Here is a 21,177-nt window from a genome sequence, read left to right as displayed (position 1 = left end):
CCAAGAAGAAAGGAACATTTGTGGGGACAGAATCTGTGTGCCTGTCCCGTAGAGCCCTCCACTTCTATGTAGGATTTTTAAGAAACATTTCTCAACAATTGTTTTACAAAAAGTTCCTACAACTCTTTGCTGAGCTTCAGAACAAAGTCATTATGATCTAAAACTCTTAAGCTTTGGGGAAATCCTGGATTTTGTTATTTTTCTGTAAACCAGAAATTTCATTTTCCAGGTTTGGGTTCTCTCAGTGGTCTGTAGCTGTGGTGATGCAAGGTGGTCAATAGATTTGTGGGAGAAAATAGAGAACTGTAGCCTGGCGGTGGTATGGGGCTTTCATCTGGGAAAGTTCTAACAGTTCTCATCTCTATGTGGTCGCTGTAGTGATGAACCTCAGAAAGATGATGTTAAATACTATTTAATAATGTAAAATGATTAACATTTAAATATTCAGAATATTTATAAAATATTTCAAATTTCTATACCAGCTATGTTTGTTGATTTAAAGCAGTTTTCTCACTAAGTATTATGAATAGACATTTTGATAGAAATCTTTCTTTATGGATGAATATCATGGGAATTCAGCTGTTTGTGGTGATATCTAAAAGATAAACATAAATATCTTTAGCAAAGAATGAGTAAGTGCAATAGCACTCTTGTATCTTTAGGTCCTTTTACAAGCAATTAAATATTCTACTCTCAATTTTTTTCTGCCTTTCCACTATTTATTTATTTGCCTTCCCTAGGTCTTTTTATCTTGTTTTAGTCCCATGCTGCAAAATCTTCTTAGAGAGTGGTGTGTGTGTGTGTGTGTGTGTGTGTGTGTGTGTGTGTAGAGGCTTACAAGAAAACAAAACAGGCTAGGCTTAGATTTGGGGGGGGGGAAGAAGTGAAGAAGGTAGGACTATCTTTTTTGTCTTCACACAGGACTAAGTCAGATTCTGAAAGTGATGTATAATTTTAATAAGAAAATGGAGAGCAAGCCTTGCTGATTTAGAAAAACATTGTATTTTGCTAGATTATCTCTTTTACTAGCTTTGTAGCAAGTTAACAACTTAATCTGAAAACAGTAAAACAATATAAAACCTTTTTGTTTTTCCTTTTCTGAGCCTTTAAAAACGTTTTGTTTTAGTATCCTTTACCATAAAGCATATATTATATATTTATATGTATATTGTAATTGTACATATATATATATATATATATATACACATATATGCAATAACTAAAACCTGTTCAGTCTGTATAATGCTACCTGTATGTATATGATTTCAGAGCTGACCATTTGTTATCGGATAGCCAATTGTTCCCTGGGGAAGAAACGGAGAAAGAAAGAAAAGTGAAACAAGGATATAATTACGCTACACCCTCAAAACATTAAAACAAATACTTAAAATTATTAACCTGTAATTATTTGCCTATTATCTATCTATCTATCTGTCTGTCTGTCTGTCTGTCTGTCTATCTATCTATCTATCTACTCAAAGAACGATATCATTAAAAAAATTTTCTCAGCCCCCTTTTCATGCCTTTCTCGCCCATTTGTAAATATCCCAAATTCATTATTTTTCAAAATTTTCTCTAAAGCAGACCATTATTATTAAAAAAAATAAAGCTTGACTAAGGTGTGAGTGATATGCTGTGAAGTCTACGTAATTAAAATACACACATCAAGGTTTTACTATCACTGTATAATCCTGAAATCACCCTCTACACTCAAAATAACAAATGCTTCTAATGTGCTAATATTCTGGCTTGGGTATATTTCTGTTCAACTAAATTACTAGACTAGAAATATTTCTGATTACTCCACTCCGTGTATTTCTAGTATGTAATTATCTGGCACCTAGAAGCTTTACGTACATCCAATAGATAAATTACCTGAATGTTGTCACAGAAATATTCATGTGTGTGTGCGTGTACATGTGCGTGTGTGTGTGAGAGAGAGAGAGAGAGAGAGAGAGAGAGAGAGAGAGAGACAGAGACAGAGAGAGAGAGGGAGAGAGAGAGAGAGAGAGAGAGAGAGAGAGAGAGAGAGAGAGAATATCTAAACCTTGCAAAGGACTTAGAGCACACAGTGACTTTTTGGTTATTTAGGATTTGCCCCTAGGACCAGACTTTCATGTTGGCTATCAGTTAGGGCATGCTGGAAAGACATCACAGTGAGAAGAGAGGACACTGTGAAAGGCCAGAGCTTATTACTGGACTACTGAGTATAAGTGGCGGAGGAGTAGCAGTAAGGGCCATTAATCACAGCCTGCCTCCGCTGAGATGGAGTTAGAGACAAAGCCGAACTGAACTTCTTATAAGAGGGCTAGGAAAGAACTGAGATGTCTGGAATTAGTGAAGAAAGTGTTAAGAAAAAATGAAACTTTAGTTGACACTCATGGTTTAAAATTATTAACTTTTAAGACTTTTTTTTTTTTTTCACAGCCTTTGGGCAGATTCTAATTTGATCCAGCAACAATTTCTGCTTGGCTCCTAACTGATGAGCATCTGCTAATTTTTCTGACTGCTTTAATCAGTTTTGGGGGTTTTTGCTTTAGAACCTCTCCAAATCTCCCCCTTCTCACTGAAGTCTCAAGTCTTCAAAGTCTGTGCCAGTTTTAATGAAGGACTACAAAGATTACCTTATGTTCCCACATTTAGGATTCCTGTTTAATATTCTATTCTTTGTCTCACTTACATACATCAAAATGCAGAGAAGAGATTCTTGAATCTTCAGGAGCCAATAACTTTGTATATAACAAAAAAATTGAAATTCAATTTAAGGTCACACATAAACAGATGCAATTGATACGTGTGTCATTTCCACTAAACTGTGATGTTCTTGAGGGCAAGGACTCAGATTTCATCAATTTTCTCCCGAGCACTTGGCATCACCCTAGGCTTCGTTTTATAACTTTGTAAGAAATTAAATAGTGTTAATACCCAACACAGTCTCTCTGTATCTGTCTTTGTGTGTGTATGTGTTTACCATATGGTAAAACACTACTTTGTATGTTAAGGTTTTTAAAAAAAAAAATGAATAGGTACTAGAGAGATGACTCAGCAATTCAAGTCATGATCTGTTCATCCAGAGGACAATAGTTCAATTTCTGGAGAAATTGACATTTAGTGACTCACAACTTCTTCCAGCTCCAGCTCCAGTATATTCAATAACCTTTTCTGACTTCTAGAGGTACCTGAGAACACAAGGCATATAAAAACACACAGGCACACAATGCATGAACAAAACCAAAAATAAATCTTGAAAACATATTTTATAAAAGTTTGACTATAGATGCCCTATATTGGTACAGAGAACTTATGTAGTAATAGGAGCAGCGGGGCTGAGTCCCCGGCACCCGGCCGCCCGCATGGCTAGCTTATGCCCCGAAATAATTACATGGAAACTGTATTCTTTTAAATAATGCCTGGCCCATTAGTTCCAGCCTCTTATTGGCTAGCTTTATATATTGATCTAACCCATTTCTAATAATCTGTGCAGCCCATGAGGTGGCTTACCAGGGAAGATCTTAACCTGCGGCTGTGTCGGGTGGGAGAATCATGGCGACTGACTGACTCGGCTTCTTTCTCCCAGCATTTTCTTCTGTCTATTCCGCCTACCTAATTTTCTGTCCTACCAAAGGCCAAGCAGTTTCTTTATTAATTAACCAATGAAAGCAACAGATAGATACAAGACCCACCTCCATCAAACTTACCTCAGGAGTCATTTGTTATTAAATGACTGTCTAAGTGCCCATATTGGGCTACTTTTCTGTGAGTTATTGGCCAAGAAGTTCTCAGAGGCCTGGAAATAGCAAGGACTATCGCCTTTGATCTTGGGTTCCCACCATAAGCAAATGGTAAGTTTCAGTTGTTGAAGACACAGCACACTTCAGTTAAAGAGTATAGAAAGTAAAGCTAGACTTGACTAAAAAACTTCCTGGCTATTGGCTAGCACTCATAGTGGGAAAAAAGGTGCTATGTTGGGGACTATGAGAGAAAAGTTACTGGTAGTTTTACTCAGTAATGAATCCTAACAATATTGACTTGTCAGGTAAGAAATGCCCACTGTTGCAATAATGGCATCAAGATTGGAGAGGCAACCAGTCAATTTAGGACTAAATTTTAGGTGTGTTTCATAGGACAAAGTCCTAACTTAGTGTTTTAAAGATGTCAAAGTCTAAGGCTAGAAAAGTTGTGGCCCTAAAAGATAACAAGGTTATCGGCTACTGTTCTGCTATATGAAACATATTGTCTACATACCTCCTAAATACTTAACAGTTACACCTTTATGTTAGTGCTTCTCTCAGCCTTTTCTAGGGAAGTTTCTTTCTGTGGTGAGCATCAGCTAATGCATTGATTCATAACTGATCAAAGTGTTGAGAATAAGAAACTGTTGTTATCCCTAAATGAAGCATCTATATCAAATCCTATCCCAACCCAAAGCTCAGAGAATACTATAAAAGAGGGGTATAAAAAGAATTTAAGAACTGGAGCTTTGTCTATGGCCATACAACCCTGAACACATGCAATCTCATCTGGTATGGTCTTGGGAGCTAAGCAGGGTCAGGTCTGGCTAGTTCTTGGATGGGAATGCTGAGTGTTGTAGGGAAAAAAAAAACAAATAGAAAGAGCTTGGATAATAGTGGTATACCTGGAAATCACTTGTTCATTCAACTCATGGGTTTACAGCAGCCATGAATATTTGTGCAAGACCTGCACAAGATCAAGCCCTTAAGACCAGTTGACCGCCCAGCAGGCAGCACAAAACTGGACAGAGTAGATTACAAAAATGGGAGTAAGGGAGGACATGAAGGTGGGAGGGTATGTGTTTGTCTAGAAGAAGTAAGAGCGAAGGGGTGAACATGAATTTGAGCACCAATAAGACCAAGATTCATTGAAGTATGTATAAATTGTCAAAGAACAAATAAAAGCTATTAAATAAGTAAATAATATATAGGGTTAATTTACTGTTTTTAGCCTCAAGTACTCCTACTTGATGGAGGAAGGTCATTGGCTAATAAAGGCACTGCCCTGGGCCATTTTATTGGTTAGAGGATAGGTGGGAGGAGAAAACAGGACAGAACGCTGGGAGGAAGAGGAAGTGAGGTCAGAGTCTCGACAGCTCTCCTCTAGGGAGCAGACGCCACAGAGAGACGCCATGCCCAGCTCCCAGGATGAAGCTCCGACCCAGGATGGACTAGGCTAGAATCTTCCCGGTAAGCGCACCTTGGGGTGCTACACACAGATGATTAGGAATGGGCTAAATTAATATGTGAGAATTAGCCTAGAAGAGAATGGGCCAGGCAGTGTTTAAAAGAATACAGTGTCCATGTAATTATATCGGGGCATAAGCTAGCCGGGCAGGCGGCTGGGGTGTTGGGGACGCAGCCCCGCCGCCGCCCTTATAACTTCACCTACTGATGAATAAGTCAATATTAAGTAGAAAGTTAAGAACAACAAAGAAATCCAGAAAATGTTTAACTATACATATTAGTTACTTGAAAAGCAGACAACTCATCTCGTATCATCAAAAGGTTCTGTGGCAATTGAAGTAAAATGTGATATCTAGAATAGAGGTATACCTCTTAGTGAAACCAATGAAAATTAAAAAGGAGTATTTTCTATGCTTCTCTCTACTTCATGAAGCTGCTGTTAAAATGAAAAATAAGTGAAAATCCTCCCATGAAATAAATGTGCAGGGCCTTTGGCAGGCGGTGTGCTGGCCCCAGGCTTTCAGAGGAGAAGGCTATAGCTCTTATTCTTAAGGAGCCTGCAAAGTATTTTGCAATCTAGTCCAATGAAGTGAGCAATCATTTCTTCAAAGAACTCTCATATATCCAACAACTGTTTTCTCAAATTGAATCCAAGTCTTGCTTTTCGAGAAGCTGAAGCAGGGGGCAGTGCTCGAACTGGAACACAAAGGGAGGGTGGAGCATTTTGGCCTGTGATGCAGAAAGGAAAGAGGGAAACAGAGAAGGAATAGAAATCTAAGAAGGTTCTACCCTAGGTAGTAGAGTAAGCACACACACATGCAGACACACACACACACACACACACACACACAAATTTACACACACAGAAAGAGAGAGACAGAGACAGAGAGAGAAAGTCATATATTCTTTGTTTGATTGTCAGTGTAGTTCAATCAGAGTACTGAATTGAGATGAAAAGAAACGCTTTCTCATCCGGACTCTATTACGATCTGTTATATGACCCCGAGTGAGACCTTTAAAGTCATAGGCTCTCAAATATTCTACTTGTAAAATAAAAGATCTGTTTGTAAAATAAAAGATCTGTATTCTGTGATGACTATATCGAATAGAAAAAATAGGAAAGTACAATTATACTTGTTTGAACTAAAACACATGACATAGAGGATACAAGAATAGTTGATGAGAAGTTGTCTAACCTATCCTATTTTTTATTGCACATGATGGAAACATTTACATTCCTGAGAAAAAAGTAGTTGCATATTGAATATGCTTTTACTCTAAATTTCTTCGCTGTTTGGAAATCAGAGATCTTTTGGATATAAATATGACATTTCTCCATAAAAATTAAGGGCACCTTTCCTTCTAAGTATCAGATAAGAATAGGCACTGCAGAGAACCAGACAGTGACAGATAGAACACTATAATACTCTATCCATCTGGCTCTGCCTACAAAGCGAGAGATGATAAAAAGTCAGCACAGTGCACAGCACCCAGTTCCCAGTTACAGAGAGGACTGGTTGACTGGAAATACAGTCGGGTACAGTGAATTGTCGGATTCTAGCTGGATAACTATAGGATTCTCATTTGTCAAATACAAAAACAAACTCCAAAACCATCCATGATACTAAAGATTGCCTAGAGAAGTTCTTTCTCTCACAAACATTTCTCCAAAACTTGGAGCCCATACTTTTTAGTTTTTGGTTCTTGTTGGCCTCAACAATTCTGTGTGGAAGCAAAGTGGGCAGAGCTACTGCAAATACCTGTCAATCCAACTGGGATGTTTGAGTGCTTTCTTTGGAACTCTGCATGCACACACAGGTGCTTGCATTTATACACTATAAGGACACAAACAGTGTAAACACAAATAAAAACAAATTTATTATGTTAAAAAGATTTCTTTAAAATGATAAATTCCTACTTGTTATCATAGGCATTTTTTTCCATTTGTATGTGGCCTAGCTAATATCAGCAACTCATAGTGTATTTACAAAGTGAATTAATTGCTATATTAGAAAAGGGCATTTTAAAGGGTAGATTTCATTCTCACTGATTACTGGTGGGTGGGGCTATGTTTAAACAAACACTGTGATCTGCCATTTAGTAATGAGAACACTGGTGAAACAAAATCCTGTGTTTTAATTCATTGCAACAGGAGTCTCTTGGTCTGTGTGGAAAGCATGTGTTGGACCCCCAGAGAACCTATAAAAACTTTTGAGCAGGCAAGAAGAACACAGCTGGTATAGGGACGAATGTTGCTTCCAGGATATTTCTCACCTTACTGCACACACAGGGGGTGCCCTAGGCCTTCCTTACTCAGGGTTCTGATCACATTTTGGTATTGATCCAAACCACTTAATGATGAATACAGGCAACATCGTCCTTCTATTTAAAGGCTTTGAGTATCTATTACTGTTTTTATGTTTATTATCTTAATACTGACGTTTATAATGTCTTTCTTCCAAAGAGCTCTCTGGAGTGCTATAACATGTCAAGTGAAGACAAATGAATGTGAAATCACTTTGCACTATACAGAGGAGAGGAGATACACTCTGGACGGCTGCATCCCAGAAACGACTTTCTTCTTTCTTCCCATTTTCCTGCTCTACTAGGGCAAATCCTGCTTAAAGTTCCAGTCTCTGGAACAATGATACACACACACACACGCACACGCATACACACACACAGACACACATGCCCTCTTTCATTGTATAGCTCTCAACCCTTATAGTATTCTACTATAAGACACCATCTTAAAATCTTCCTCCATTTATAAATATATATATATATATAAAATTATATATAACATATAACTATCCTTTAAAATAAATTATGAATATATCCATAAAACATACTTTATAATTATTTTCTTTAATAATTTCCTTAAAAATTCAATAATTCAATTTTCCTTGAAATTACATCTAAGTGCTGTATACAATTTTATCTTTTTTATTGATTTTTATTGACTTATATATTTTTCTCTGCTCCCCTCCCTACCTCTCCCATTCCCTTTAGCCCTCTCCCAGGATCCCCATGCTCCGAATTTACTCAGGAGATCTTGAATTTTTCTACTTCCCATGTAGATTAGATCTATGTATGTCTCTCTTAGGGTCCTCTATGTTGTCTAGATTCTCTGGGATTGTGATTTGCAGGCTGGTTTTCTTTCTTTATGCTTAAAAGCCACTTATGAGTGCATATATACGGTTTTTGTCTTTGTGGGTTTGGGTTACCTCACTCAATATGATATTTTCTTGCTTCATCCATTTGCCTTCAAATTTCAAGATGTCATTATTTTTTTCTGCTGCGTAGTACTCCATAGTGTAAATGTATCACATTTTTCTTATCCATTCTTCAGTTGAAGGGCATTTAGGTTGTTTCTAGGTTCTGGCTATGACAGACAATGCTGCTATGAATATAGTTGAGCACATGTCCTTGTGGTACAATTGAGCATCCTTTGGGTATAAGCCCAAAAGTGGTATTTCTGGGTCTTAAGGAAAGTTGTTTCCTAATTTTCTGAGAAATTGAATACTGATTTTCAACTGAACTTTACCAGCTTGCACTCCCTTTTCCTCACATCCTCTCCAGCATAAGTTGTCATCAGTGTTTTTGACCTTGGCCATTCTTACAGGTGTAAGATGAAATCTCAGAGTTGTTTTGATTTGCATTTCTCTGGTAGCTAAGGATGTGGAGCATTTCCTTAAGTGTCTTTTAGCCATTTTAGATTCCTCTGTTGAGAGTTCTCTGTTTAGGTCTGTGCTCCATTTTTATTGGATTATTTGTTCTTTTGATGACCAATTTCTTGAGTTAGTTGTATATTTTGGAGATCAGTCCTCTGTCTGATGTCAGGTTGGTGAAGATTTATTTCCATTCTACAGGCTGCTGTTTTGTGTTGATCATGCCCTTTGCTTTGCAGAAGGCTTTCAGTTTCAGGAGGTCCCATTTATGAATTATTTCTTTCAGTGTTTGTGCTATTAGAGTTTTCTTACATATAGTTAATTACTTATCCTTAGAAAAACAATTTAAAGTCTTATTTGATATTCAAAATTTACTCGAATATACAAAGAATTTTTAAATCATCTGACCTTATTTTAAGAAGATTTGGATAAAGAAAAGTAAAAGAATGTTGAGGTAAGGGGGTGAAAAGAGTCAGCAAGAATATGCTGGGGTCCTTGGATTATTTGAGAGTTTAATAATATTACATGATGGGACCCAATTCACAGCACCTAAAGTTATATTGAACAAATATCCATGACTAAAGCATCCTTTAGTGAGAAAGGCCTTAGTAAGTTTAAGTATGTTGCAGATTTTAAGTGTATTCCAAAGTGTACATCTTCTCTTTAAAATGAACATCAGAGAATAAAGGTACTTTGCTTATAAATATTACCCTACATAAGTATCAATGGTGGAAAAGATGATATGGTTTCTCTTTTCACAGTTTTTATCTTTCTTAAGTTTGTGCAGTGGGGGAAATGACTGACACAAGCAAATCCATTAATCAACATACTTCTGTCTCACAGAGGTTGCTAGCCAAGTGACCAAACCAATGCTAGGGAGATTTTTTCATTTCAGGCCCAGCCCAATATTTACAGCTTCCCAATGTCTATCAACGATGACCCTAATCTCCAAATTCCCAAGGATGAAGAAAAGAAGGATTGTGGAAACACACCATAGACATATGTTATTTATGCAATATACTTGCTTAATAAACAGCTCATTTTTGCTCTCCCTTTCTATTCATGATCATGCAGCGATCTGTCTTCACTTTGTTGCCATATTATATTCAAATCATTCATAAAACGGTATGATGATCTTCTTTCCTAGTAAGGTTCTTTTTTTAGTATTCATTAAAAATTTCCACCTCCTCCCCTCCTCCCATTTCCCTCCCACTCTCCCCACTCCCACTCCCTCTCCAGTCCTAAGAGCAGTCAGCATTCCCTGCCCTGTGGGAAGTCCAAGGTCCTCCCTCTCCACCCAGGCCTAGAAAGGTGAGCATTCAGATAGATTAGGATCCCACAAGGCCAGTTCATGCAGTAGAATCAAAATCCAGTGTCATTGTCCTTGGCTTCTCAGTCAGTCCTCATTGTCAGCCACATTCAGAGAGTCTGGTTTGATCACATGCTCCATCAGTCCCAGTCCAGCTGGCCTTGGTGAGTTCCCATTAGATCAGTCCCACTGTCTCCATGGGTGGATGCACCCCTCAGGGTCCTGACTTCCTTGCTCATGTTCTCCCTCCTTCTGCTCCTCATTTGAACCAAAAGTTCATATTACAATTTAATCTTATCATGGTGACTCCAATGGGTAATTCCCACATGTCTTTCAGAGGATCAATTACAGATTGAGTAAGAAATTCTTATCATTTAATGAAATAACCAAGTGTTATTTCTAATGACATCACAGACCAAAACTTTCGTAACTCTAATTTATAGAAGGGGAAAATTTATAAAAGTTGTAAGTTATCAGAGTGCCGTTTCTTAATACTAACATGCTGGATTTATCACAAGAAAAAAAATCACCCCCTCTTAATATGTGGATGCTGAGCATTGTGACAGGTGTCAATTTTACAACTCTCTCAAATCAGTTGATGAGTAAGAATATTCTGCTTCCAGAAACAATTGATCACATTCCTCTTCCCCGAGCTGCCCGTATCATCCTTTTCCACTGCCATGTGATGGCTCACTTCCCTCTGGTCCTCTCTGCACTGCTACCATCCAGCTTCTCTCTCTGGCGTACCCTTTCACATACCTTCCCAACTCTCAAAGCTGTCTAGTCCTCACATCTAAGTCAGCTATTTCCTGATCAAAGCTTTCCTCCAACTGAGCTCTTCCAAACAGTGACTATCAGTTCATTCGCATTACTTCCAAACATCACAAAGGATTCTGAAGCCACTCATCACCCTGATTCTACCCCAGGATCAATACTCTGTCATGATTTCTTGACATAGGAAAAGAGAATGCCATGGGAAAGAGTAAATTATAGGGTTGCTGCTAGAAAATAAAAGTTCAGTAAAAATAGTGACAAATTGTTGTTGGATGTGGGGAATACATGTATTTACCACATTTATTAGAAATCATCTATATCTTTTAATTTTCTCTAGTCTCTCTAGTTGTCTATATATGTGTGTTGTATTTAAAATTCATTATTTCTCTCTTCGTAATTGATGCTTAGCACCTACGTAAGACACTGTTATAAAACATTTTCGGAGCTGAGACATCTCTCAGCATTTAAGACTGTCTGCTGCTCTTGCTGAAGTCCAGAGTTCAGTTCTCAGCACCCATACCATGCAGATCACAACTACCTGTAATTCTAGGTCCAGGAGATCCAAAGCCCTCTTATGGTTCCACGAGTATTCACACATCTGTATACAGAGACTCACACAGTTACATATAATTCATATAATTTAAAAAATCTTTGATAAAAAATTTAATATATTCAATGTATTGATTTTATTTTGAAGTATTGATGGCCCTTTGAGGAGATACTATGATTTAGTGAGTTAAGATTATACAGACAATTTTCGTGCATAAAATTATGGATCTTAAATTACCTTAGCAATTTTTGAGCAAAGAACAATATTTCGCATCAGGAAAAAGAAAGAGTTACAACTGTGATAGTGGCGCACTCGTTACGAACGGCCCACTGTCGGGGAGCACGATGCTGAACAAACAGCCAGAAATCTGCACTAGATTGCCTGTAGAAAATGGATTTAGAGAAAAGGAAAACAGCGCCAGACAGTGATATGGTGAGAGATTCCATGCCATGTGTTCTGCTCACACTGTCCTGGATAGTATAACATCTCTGAAACTTGAACTTTGCCTGAAGTTTCAGAGTTCCAAGCTAGATAGATCTCTGTTCTATGTAAAGAGTGACTAAGGCTTGCCTCTCTGTGTTTGACCAACAGATAATCTATTTCTTGTGTTTTCATCCTTCCTTTGTTTGCACACTTGCTGATAGGTTTGTCGTAGGTAGGTTCGGCTGTTAACTTGACACATCTGAAAAGAGGAATACTTAGTTGAGGGATTACCTTCACCAGATGAGCATGTGTGCTTGTCTGTGGGGGCATTTTCTTGATTACTAACTGGTGGAGGACCCAGACCATTATGGACAGTGCTATCCCTGGGCAGGGAGGGTAAAAGATTAATGTCCTGACATTATTAAGCAGGAAGCATGGTATAATATAAAGAATGCTGTTTAGGAGGTGAGTTCTATGAATATTAATCTCACTGTTTCTAAAGGACTATATAAACTCTAAATTCTGCATCTTCACTGTAAAATGGTGAGGAGGTAAGCAAGAATATGTTCTATGTTTCAGCTGTAAAATGGTGAGGATAAACAGGATAACTCCCTTGGATCTCTTCTAGCTTCAACATCGTGCACTTTTTTCTAATTACAGATGCTTCCAAATTTTGCTTTAATTTCATATGTGCACTTACTGGTTTGGAGTCTCAGAGTAATTTCCAGACAACAGGGATGATAATGCTTACACTGTTTATCTTACAGAACTGTAGAAAAGACAATGCATGAAATTATGTGTGTCATCATGCATAGTGAACTGCAAAGCCCTATAACTGTACAAAACAAATTATTATGAGATATTTCTATTTTTTTCTATTATTCTTCTTAAATAAGCATGATGATAACTCAATGTATAACCAGCAGAGGGAGACAAGTTCAGATTCTTTTTCTTCTTGAAAGTGAAATCAGTTTATTGCTATTATCAGGACATGTGGTGTTTTTTAAAAGTCAGAATGAAATTTGTTATTGGCAAACAATGATCTTGCTCACATGTTATATAAACATGTTGGAGTCACACCAACACAGAATAGAGGGAAGCAATAAAATATATGGAAGAAAGAATCAGACTTTGCGGGATTAGCTCATCCCATCTTAAAGACAGCCCTTCTTCAAAGAATGTCATATCCCTACTACAACTTGGTCATGTCCATCTGGAAGTGCAGGCTATGTGGGCACCAATTTAGGAGCAAGTCCAAACTTCTAAAAGTAGAATTTCCAAATTCTCTCTAAAAGTAGGCTTTTTAAATTCACCTTTCCCATTTTTGTTAGCCAAAACCGTAAGCAGTACTGAGACAGAAGACAGAGAAACCCTTTGCCCTTTCTGTTTCTTCTACTCCCTTATCCAATTAGGTGACAATTCCCATCAGTTTTTAGGTGACATTCTTGTGAAGGCTTCTGCTTCCTTTTCTTCCCCCCATTGTCATCGTGCTGGAGGCTGCTTTTGTCATTTCTTGCTTTTGCTCTTTCAGAGCCTTCATAGCAGGACCTTCCTGACTTTAACTTGTCCCAGTATATCTCCCACTCCAAGGCCAGTTAGTTATCTTCATAAAACACAGATCTGATTATGTCGTTCTCTTACTCCAAATTTTTAACGATTCCCTACTGCATACAGAATGAAGGTCAAACTCATTAACATGCCTGTCAAGTGCTTCAATGACCCTCGCCTTAAAACAGTTATTTTCCATTTTAACTTGTTCCAATATCCCCCTCTACACCCTTTCCTACAACTTTTCTTCCCAGTTAATGAATGTCTCACCAAAGGCCTGTTTTCCTTAGAACTGTTTACAAACCAAAATGTGCACACAATTGATAATGTTTATTTTCCTAATCCTGACTTCAATAACTTTTCACTAGGCTTATGACTAGTTTCTTCATTGTATTTTCCACCACTATGATTGCTGGTATGTTCTCCTGAGTCTTCTAGAATTTAAAGTAGTTTGTAACTTAGAGATGAAATGGAAGTCATTCTTCAACGTATTTAGAACTTTTCATTAGCCAGACCTCAAAACTTCAGTCCAATCTTGGATTTCTATCCTTCATTGCAGGCTGGTTCACATGGCTAGTCTTTGCAAAGGGCATGCCTGCGTTCTCCTCTCCTCTTGCATATATTAAAATACCATTATCGCCAAGGCATCTCCTGGTTTATTTCCTTTAAGTTATTACACTTTGATTCTGCTTTTTCATAATTCAGTCTCTGCTCACTGGCCCCTCATTCTCTACTACACAAGTGCTTACCTGGATGTACTGTGTTGATTGTGAATTCTTGGGTTCCTTAAGATGAAGTCTGTGTTTCATTATGCATAGGTCCTGTTCAGAATCAAGGAGAGCATTGGACATATATACTGGTTAATTTTGGAACTTCTCTGTGGTAGAGAGCATGTTTGGAAGGTCCGCTCTAAAGCCATATATCACATTTGTCTCTCTCAAGGATGGACTTTTAATGCAATTTCTCTGTGAGAACCACACTAAGAAAAATAGTCAGTTTTGTGGCTCAGTGAAGTCTCAGACCTCAGCATAGTAACTGCTACATGGTGGTTTCACATATTTATTAATAATATTTATGAATGTTCTCACATACAGTCACTGACTGATGAGTCTTGTGAGTTCCTTTCCTCTCATCTAAGCAATGCTTCTACTTTCATTACTAAAAGCAGAGAGGGCCAGGGCAGTGAATGAGAAGCCAGGGAGAAAAGAAAGATTGTTTGAAGCATGAGGACTTCTGGGACTCTGGATAATATAATGACCCAGAACTAGACTTTCCCTGCAGCTCAATATTGTCAGTAAGCTCTAGAGAAAACATATTAGTGTTATTTACGTGACTTATAGCCTCAGGATATTTATCTAGGCATTCCATCTAAATTTAACATGTTAACTAGCTCCTGAAAATAAATATAGATATGCCAAAAAATTTAGTAAAGTTTATCCATTGCATGGCATCTGTCAATCATGTTATACATTTATTATTCTTTAACAAAATCTTTTTATTATACAGATAGTCTATCAACATACAGGAACCATAATTAAGGCTATGCAGTATTTACACCTGGCAAGCAATAGCTGGAACACTTTTATTTTTCTCTATGGTTAGTACTGATAGCTGTCTACTTGGCTTTCTGTCAGCTCTTTCCATGACAAGTGGTAACTTTTCACAGGTTCCAGAGTTAAACTGATATAGTGGGGAGAAAGGCTCACCTGACGAAAACAGAGATGACTTGAGGGCAGAATACCTACTCTTGGGGAGGGACCTCTCATCCTGAGCCAGTCTAATCAATTTCATCTTGTCCTTATCTCACTGCCACCCCATAGTCTAAGCTAGTTTGTACTGAGTAACTAAGACATCCTTCTATTTCATTCTTCATTTCCATTGTAGGTTTTAGACAATGCATTGTCCGTATGGCATTCTTAACACTCTCTGGAAAATGTCAGTCAAATTATTTAAGTCCCTTGTTGCAAATTTAACGTTACTAGAATAAATTGCAACTCACTAATTTTGGAAACATTTTATCATTTTGATACCTCCTTAATTTCCAATCCCATCTATTTCTTTTCTACTTCACATTGTAACAGGCATATAAACTGTTCTTTAGGTTTATTGTTACCTTTCATCTGAAGGTACATAATGCACACATTCCTATTTTAGTGCCTTTAATATGCCAATATTTTAAACCTGGGATGATCTTGTTGATATTATCACATCTACTTCCTCATGTTTTAGGATTTATTAACTTTAAGCTAGTTTCTTAATACATGTTCCCCTCACAATATTTGTAGCTCATTTATACTCTACCACCCATACTTTTTTTCTACAGTTTTTACTTTGCAAAATAACATAAACCTGTTTACTTTTAATGACAATTTTGGCATGTAGGATGCAAATTCTATTAGATAAGAGTCTTGGTTTCTCTAATTCACTACCATAAAAATGAACACATATTGAGTGTGAATGAAACAATCATTAGTTTATACTTCATTTTGAAATACAAAACTGCTATCCTGCTTCTGCCCTCCCTCATTTATTGACATATTTTCTGAGAGGAAGAGGCTAGTTTACTATAATAGCCTCAGAATGAGGGTAGAATTAACTGAATCCTGTTCTATTTTACTAACATCTTGCTACTCTGAAGGTGCTGTTCCTTCTCATCTTCCTAGACGCTGTGTGTTCTTCCCATTATGTGAGAGATCTCTTGATAGAACGAAAGCAATTCAAATACAACATTACTTGAACATTATGACCCCCTTGTACACAGCGGCCATGATGGCAATCTTAACATCTTAGGGGGAAATGTGGGTCCAAGGCCAGTGTGCACAATTCTTTGATACAAGAGTGCCAGTAACTGCAAGTAAAGGTATGCTTATGAGTAACCAAGAGCAGAAGTGAAATGTGGGGATACAAGCAACAGTTGAGCAATTTCCAAGACCTTGTGAAAACTGGGACACATCCAAGCACTGGTGCCTACAAAAATAGAACAAGTGAGCAAAATCTACGTTATTAGAAGCAGAAGACAGATTTGATAACAATGAACCATGGCACACACTGAAAGTAAAAGTTAGACTTATTTTTGTGGTGCACAACTTGAGTTAGGGGTTTTACATCACTGGAGGGCTAGGCGAAGTAGTTGGATATTATTTCACTGACTTGAGGCTGATTGTTTTTGTTTGTTTGTTTGTATGTCTGTGAAAAGGAGGCACATATGAATAAAGTTGAATTTAAAGGTGCCAAATCCCAATGAAAAGTCACAAGATAATGCCATATTCATAAGCATTACTACGGTACTTGAGAATCGCTAACTTATAAATGAAATTATTGGAGAATGTGGTAGCAGGGATCCCGAGGAGAGGTTTTAACAACTCGGCATTCTAGTTCATATGGAAATTCTAATTCTACTTATGAAAGTAGAGTAAAGATGGGGTATTACTATGATTAAGACCTTACAACTGTAGAAATGTAGAATGGTTTATTATTACTGTTATAGACAGGTTTAGCATAAAATGCAAGCAATGTAGCCAAATAATTAGTTGTACATTTTAAACTGCATTTGGAGTTCATGTGAGCCTATTACCTTACAAAGCTAGACAGGAATAACCCTTCATGCTTCTTAGGGTGTTCATATGTGAGCTAGTTTTTGTTTTTCTTGCAGCATTTGTCCCTGGAGAGAGCCAGAATCTTCTAAAGCCTCTTTTAGAAAGGCAGTATGTTATTTTAAAGTAGTAGTTAGGATCATCCTACTTGGGTGATGATGGCTGTTTCCCATGGCTAACAGCCATATTCGCCTCACAAATAACCCAAGTATGTTCATTTTTGCCAAGCTGCTCACAAACATGGACACATTGATTCTGGAAAAATAGCCTGTATATGTTTCCAAAAGTCGTCTATGTGTTTCTCCCTTGACATTTCTAAGGAAAGAAAATGGCAGAGGAGTTAATAGCAAGGTAGTTTGAGGGGAATGAATGTGAGCATGAGATATATTATCCAATTTTACACTCTATTGATGTATCAGAAAGTAGGGGATTATAAAAGAGACCAAACCAGGACTTGGTGAGGAAGTGAAGAAGGAGTGGTTTGAGAGACTACCCTCTACCAGGGGAAGTCAATGGATACATTTCTCTGTTCATGCTGATGTTCACCCTATAGGTGAACTAGAAAAGTTGGCCATCTCTCCATTCTAATATTCACCATCATAGAACTCTCCTTTGGGGCCAAGTATTGGAAGAAAGAAGTTACTGAAGTTCTGTCTGAATGTAAATTCCATCGCATTATTGACTTACATAATTAGCATCATAGCTGAAATTTTAGTTGAGTCAGGCTAAATTTCTGAACATTGTACATTAGAGATCTTCTAAACTGTGATCTTTCTTTAAAGATTGTAGTTTACCTTATGTGCTCATCGCAAGTCAATTAACTTAAACCAAACTAAGAACCAAACCTACGTAATGTGCTGGCTTTGTGGGAGCCCAGCCAGTTTGGATGTTCACCTTCCTAGAAATGGACGGAGGGGGGAGGACCTAGGACTTACCACAGGGCAGGGAAATCTGACTGCTCTTTGGGCTGGAGAGGGAGGGGGAGAGGAGTGGGGGGAGGGGGAGAAGGGTGGGAGGAGGGGGAGGGAAATGGGAGGCTGGGAGGAGGAGGAAATTTGTTTTTTTTTTCTTTTCTCAATAAAAAAAAGTTATAAAAAAATAAATCTTAACTACCAGATTTTTTAAAAAAAAAAGAACCAAACTAAGCTTAATGAAGATAAAAAAAAAAAACCTTCTTAAATGCTTTTTAAAATACTTTCTAGGCAAATATGTAGTTCTAATAGTGTCTTCTTAACTAGGTAAACTATTTCTATTGTGATTCAGATTATGATTTTGACTAGTGTAATATATCTTTTTCTTAGTGTGGTTATGGAGACAAATCCCAAATGCGAGTGATTAACTACAAATTCTACATTCCTTCTCTCACTGGTGTGAATTGTTTTTGCATTGAATGTCAGACATTCTGTTTAATCCAAACACTTCCTAGGAGGTTATCTCAGTCTAGTCACTTTAAACTGTTGGTATTAATAGTCATGTGGTAGTATCTTTCATAAATAGTGGACTACCATTGTGTCATTCTTCTCTAGGCCTTCAAACACCGATTTCCTTCTTCAAACAAAAATCCTGTCCACTGTAGAGGCGTTGCATGTACTCTTGATAAGTCTAATCCTTCTTCCCAGCACATCTAGAAACACACAATGATGGCCATTGGGCCATACCACTTTTCGAGCGTGGTCAATGAAATTAAGGAAATCTGTTAAATCTTGGTCCAATGTATCTTTTTTTTCTTTTTCTTTTTTCTTCTTCTGAGAAACAGCTTACAGCAAGAGAGTATATACTACATCTGAGTCATTGAGTAAGCAAATCCTTCTTTTCTAAGAGTACAGAGATTCTTGGCAGGGATGGTCTAGTCTGGTAGTAATACATGAGAAGACAGGATACTCTTCTGTAATGTTGATACCGTCTTCTTTAGCATGCTAAACTTATATTTTCCATAAGTGAAAATCATAGAACTTATGGGTCAACTAACCTCTTTATCTAATGATTTCTTCACTGGTAAAAGGAGCTCAAACTTTGAACAGATAAATCACAAGCCAGAGGTGGTGGCATATTCTTGGCTTCTTAGGCTAGGTAGGGGACTGCCTATCACCATTGACAGAGGACATCTTGATTTATGTGACATGAACTCACATTGCAAATAAAAGTAATTAACTTTATGAACCTTAAATTTGGGACATTTCAGATTCCAATACCTTAAAGTATTTTCTTCAAAGACAAAAGGTCTATATTTTCTCACACAATCTGTAAGAATTCATCTACCTTTAAACTGATAAAACGCTGCAGCCGAAAAAAAAAAAACTTTGAATATTCTGGGGGACAAGACAAATACCAGCACTCTTGGTGCTACCTTGGGGCTGGTTCACTGCTGGTATTTGATAAGGATTCCAAGGCTTTTTCCTTTTATTATTATTTTTTTTTATTGCAAATGTGTGTAGCTAACAATGTGCCCTGGTTAGTTGTGTCAGCTTCACAGAACCTCAAACATATCTGGAAAGAGGGATTCTAAACTGAGAAAATGCCTCCATAAAAGGTTCCTTTAGACAAATCTGCAGGGACATTCTCTGTATTAGTGATTGACTGGTTTAAGAGGTCCCATGCCACTGTGGGCAGTACTGCCCCTAGGCAGGTGTACTCAGGTTGTATAAAAATCAGACAGAATAAGCCATAAGAAGCTCCAGTTCCTGCCTCCAAGTTCCTGCTTTGAGTTTCTTCTCTGGCTCCCTTTGATGATGAACTGTGAGGTGAAGTATAAGCTGAATACAGACTTCCCTTCCCAAGTTGCTTTTGGCCATGTTTTATCACAGCAATAAAAAACCTGACTAAAACATCATGAAAATAAGAGGAGTGTGTGTGTGTGTGTGTGTGTGTGTAAGAGAGAGAGAGAGAAGAGAGAGAGAAGAGAGAGAGAGAGAGAGAGAGAGAGAAGAGAGAGAGGGGAGAGAGAGAGAGAGAGAGAGAGAGAGAGAGAGAGAGAGAGAGAGAGAATTTGTGTATGCATGAGGTATTTATGACCAAAAAAATGGTCCAGAATGGGGAGAGAGCAAATGGAACCTCCCGATTTGAGGTCTTCTCTAACAGATGTGGAAGAATCACAGTGATGACTCAGAACTCACCTTTTGTTGGGGCCTTACAGTTACCTTGATTAGTTTCCTTACTATCTTAAAGTAAACAGCTGAAATTCAAAGGCTTTGCTGATGCCAAGAAGCCAAAAGGAAACAAAGAGAATTCTAGGGGTCTGAGGGTAGTTTTGTTTGTTCAAACCCTGAAAAAGACTAAATATTTTTCCTTTTTTTTTTATATCTTTTGATAGTTGTCTTGTCTTCTTGTACAAGAACCTGCAAGTGTTTGTTGCCTCTTGATTGGAGATATGAGTCTTGTAAAGTCAGCAGTAGGAAACTGACTACAATTTGTTCTGACTACAATATATGTGTGTGTGTGTGTGTGTGTGTGTGTGTGTGTGTGTGTGTCTTTGGTTTTTGTACTCTGGGAATGCTTGGATTGTGTGAAGGGAATGAGAGAGTGAAGGAAGGAAGGAAGGAAGGAAGAAAGGAAGGAAGGGAGGGAGGGAGGGAGGGAGGGAGAGAGAGAGAGAGAGAGAGAGAGAGAGAGAGAGATTATTCAAATAGTCTTTGGCTCACCTAATCTCTTCTTTCATGTTCACATCAGGGCTGAGGGCTATGTCTAGTATTTGAAATCCCCACCCGAGTGACAAAGGTGTTTGGGATCTCACCACTTGGTAGGGTCATTGGGCAGAAGTTGACAAATGATGAGAGTTTGCACCTGTTTAGTTCTGTCTCCAGAGTGCTGTCTGTAGACTTGGATCCCTTGTAAATGACAAACTTTCTGATCTACTTCCTTGCCTAAGAACATTTTGAGAAGTGAGTAGCTTTAGAAACTGGTGCATTAACAGCAATGTACCATTTGAGCGACAGTGGCACAACCCATCACTCATGTGTCTGCCTGTGGCTTTCCTGGAGAGTGAGGTTTATTTGGGGATCGAGGATCAGCTGCTGAGGCTGGCACTTAGAAAAGACAAGCCAAGCATTCACACCCTAGACCACTCAATACCAGTATTGTCTCCAGTCCATCTTTCATAAGGGGGCTCCACGAG

General features: G+C 37.9%; 1 protein-coding gene across 4 annotated transcripts in view; it reads left to right on the top strand.

The window, feature by feature from the left end:
- The window catches only part of LOC121461879 (limbic system associated membrane protein), a 2,099,220-nt gene that overhangs the window by 1,442,569 nt on the left and 635,474 nt on the right, over nt 1-21,177 (top strand). The window lies entirely within an intron of this gene.

This window comes from Microtus oregoni, unplaced genomic scaffold, assembly GCF_018167655.1.
Source record: "Microtus oregoni isolate MIOR12 unplaced genomic scaffold, Mior012 000023F_ref0000262, whole genome shotgun sequence".
Classification (NCBI taxonomy): Eukaryota; Metazoa; Chordata; class Mammalia; order Rodentia; family Cricetidae; genus Microtus; species Microtus oregoni.
This window is presented reverse-complemented; position numbering and strand designations above follow the sequence as displayed.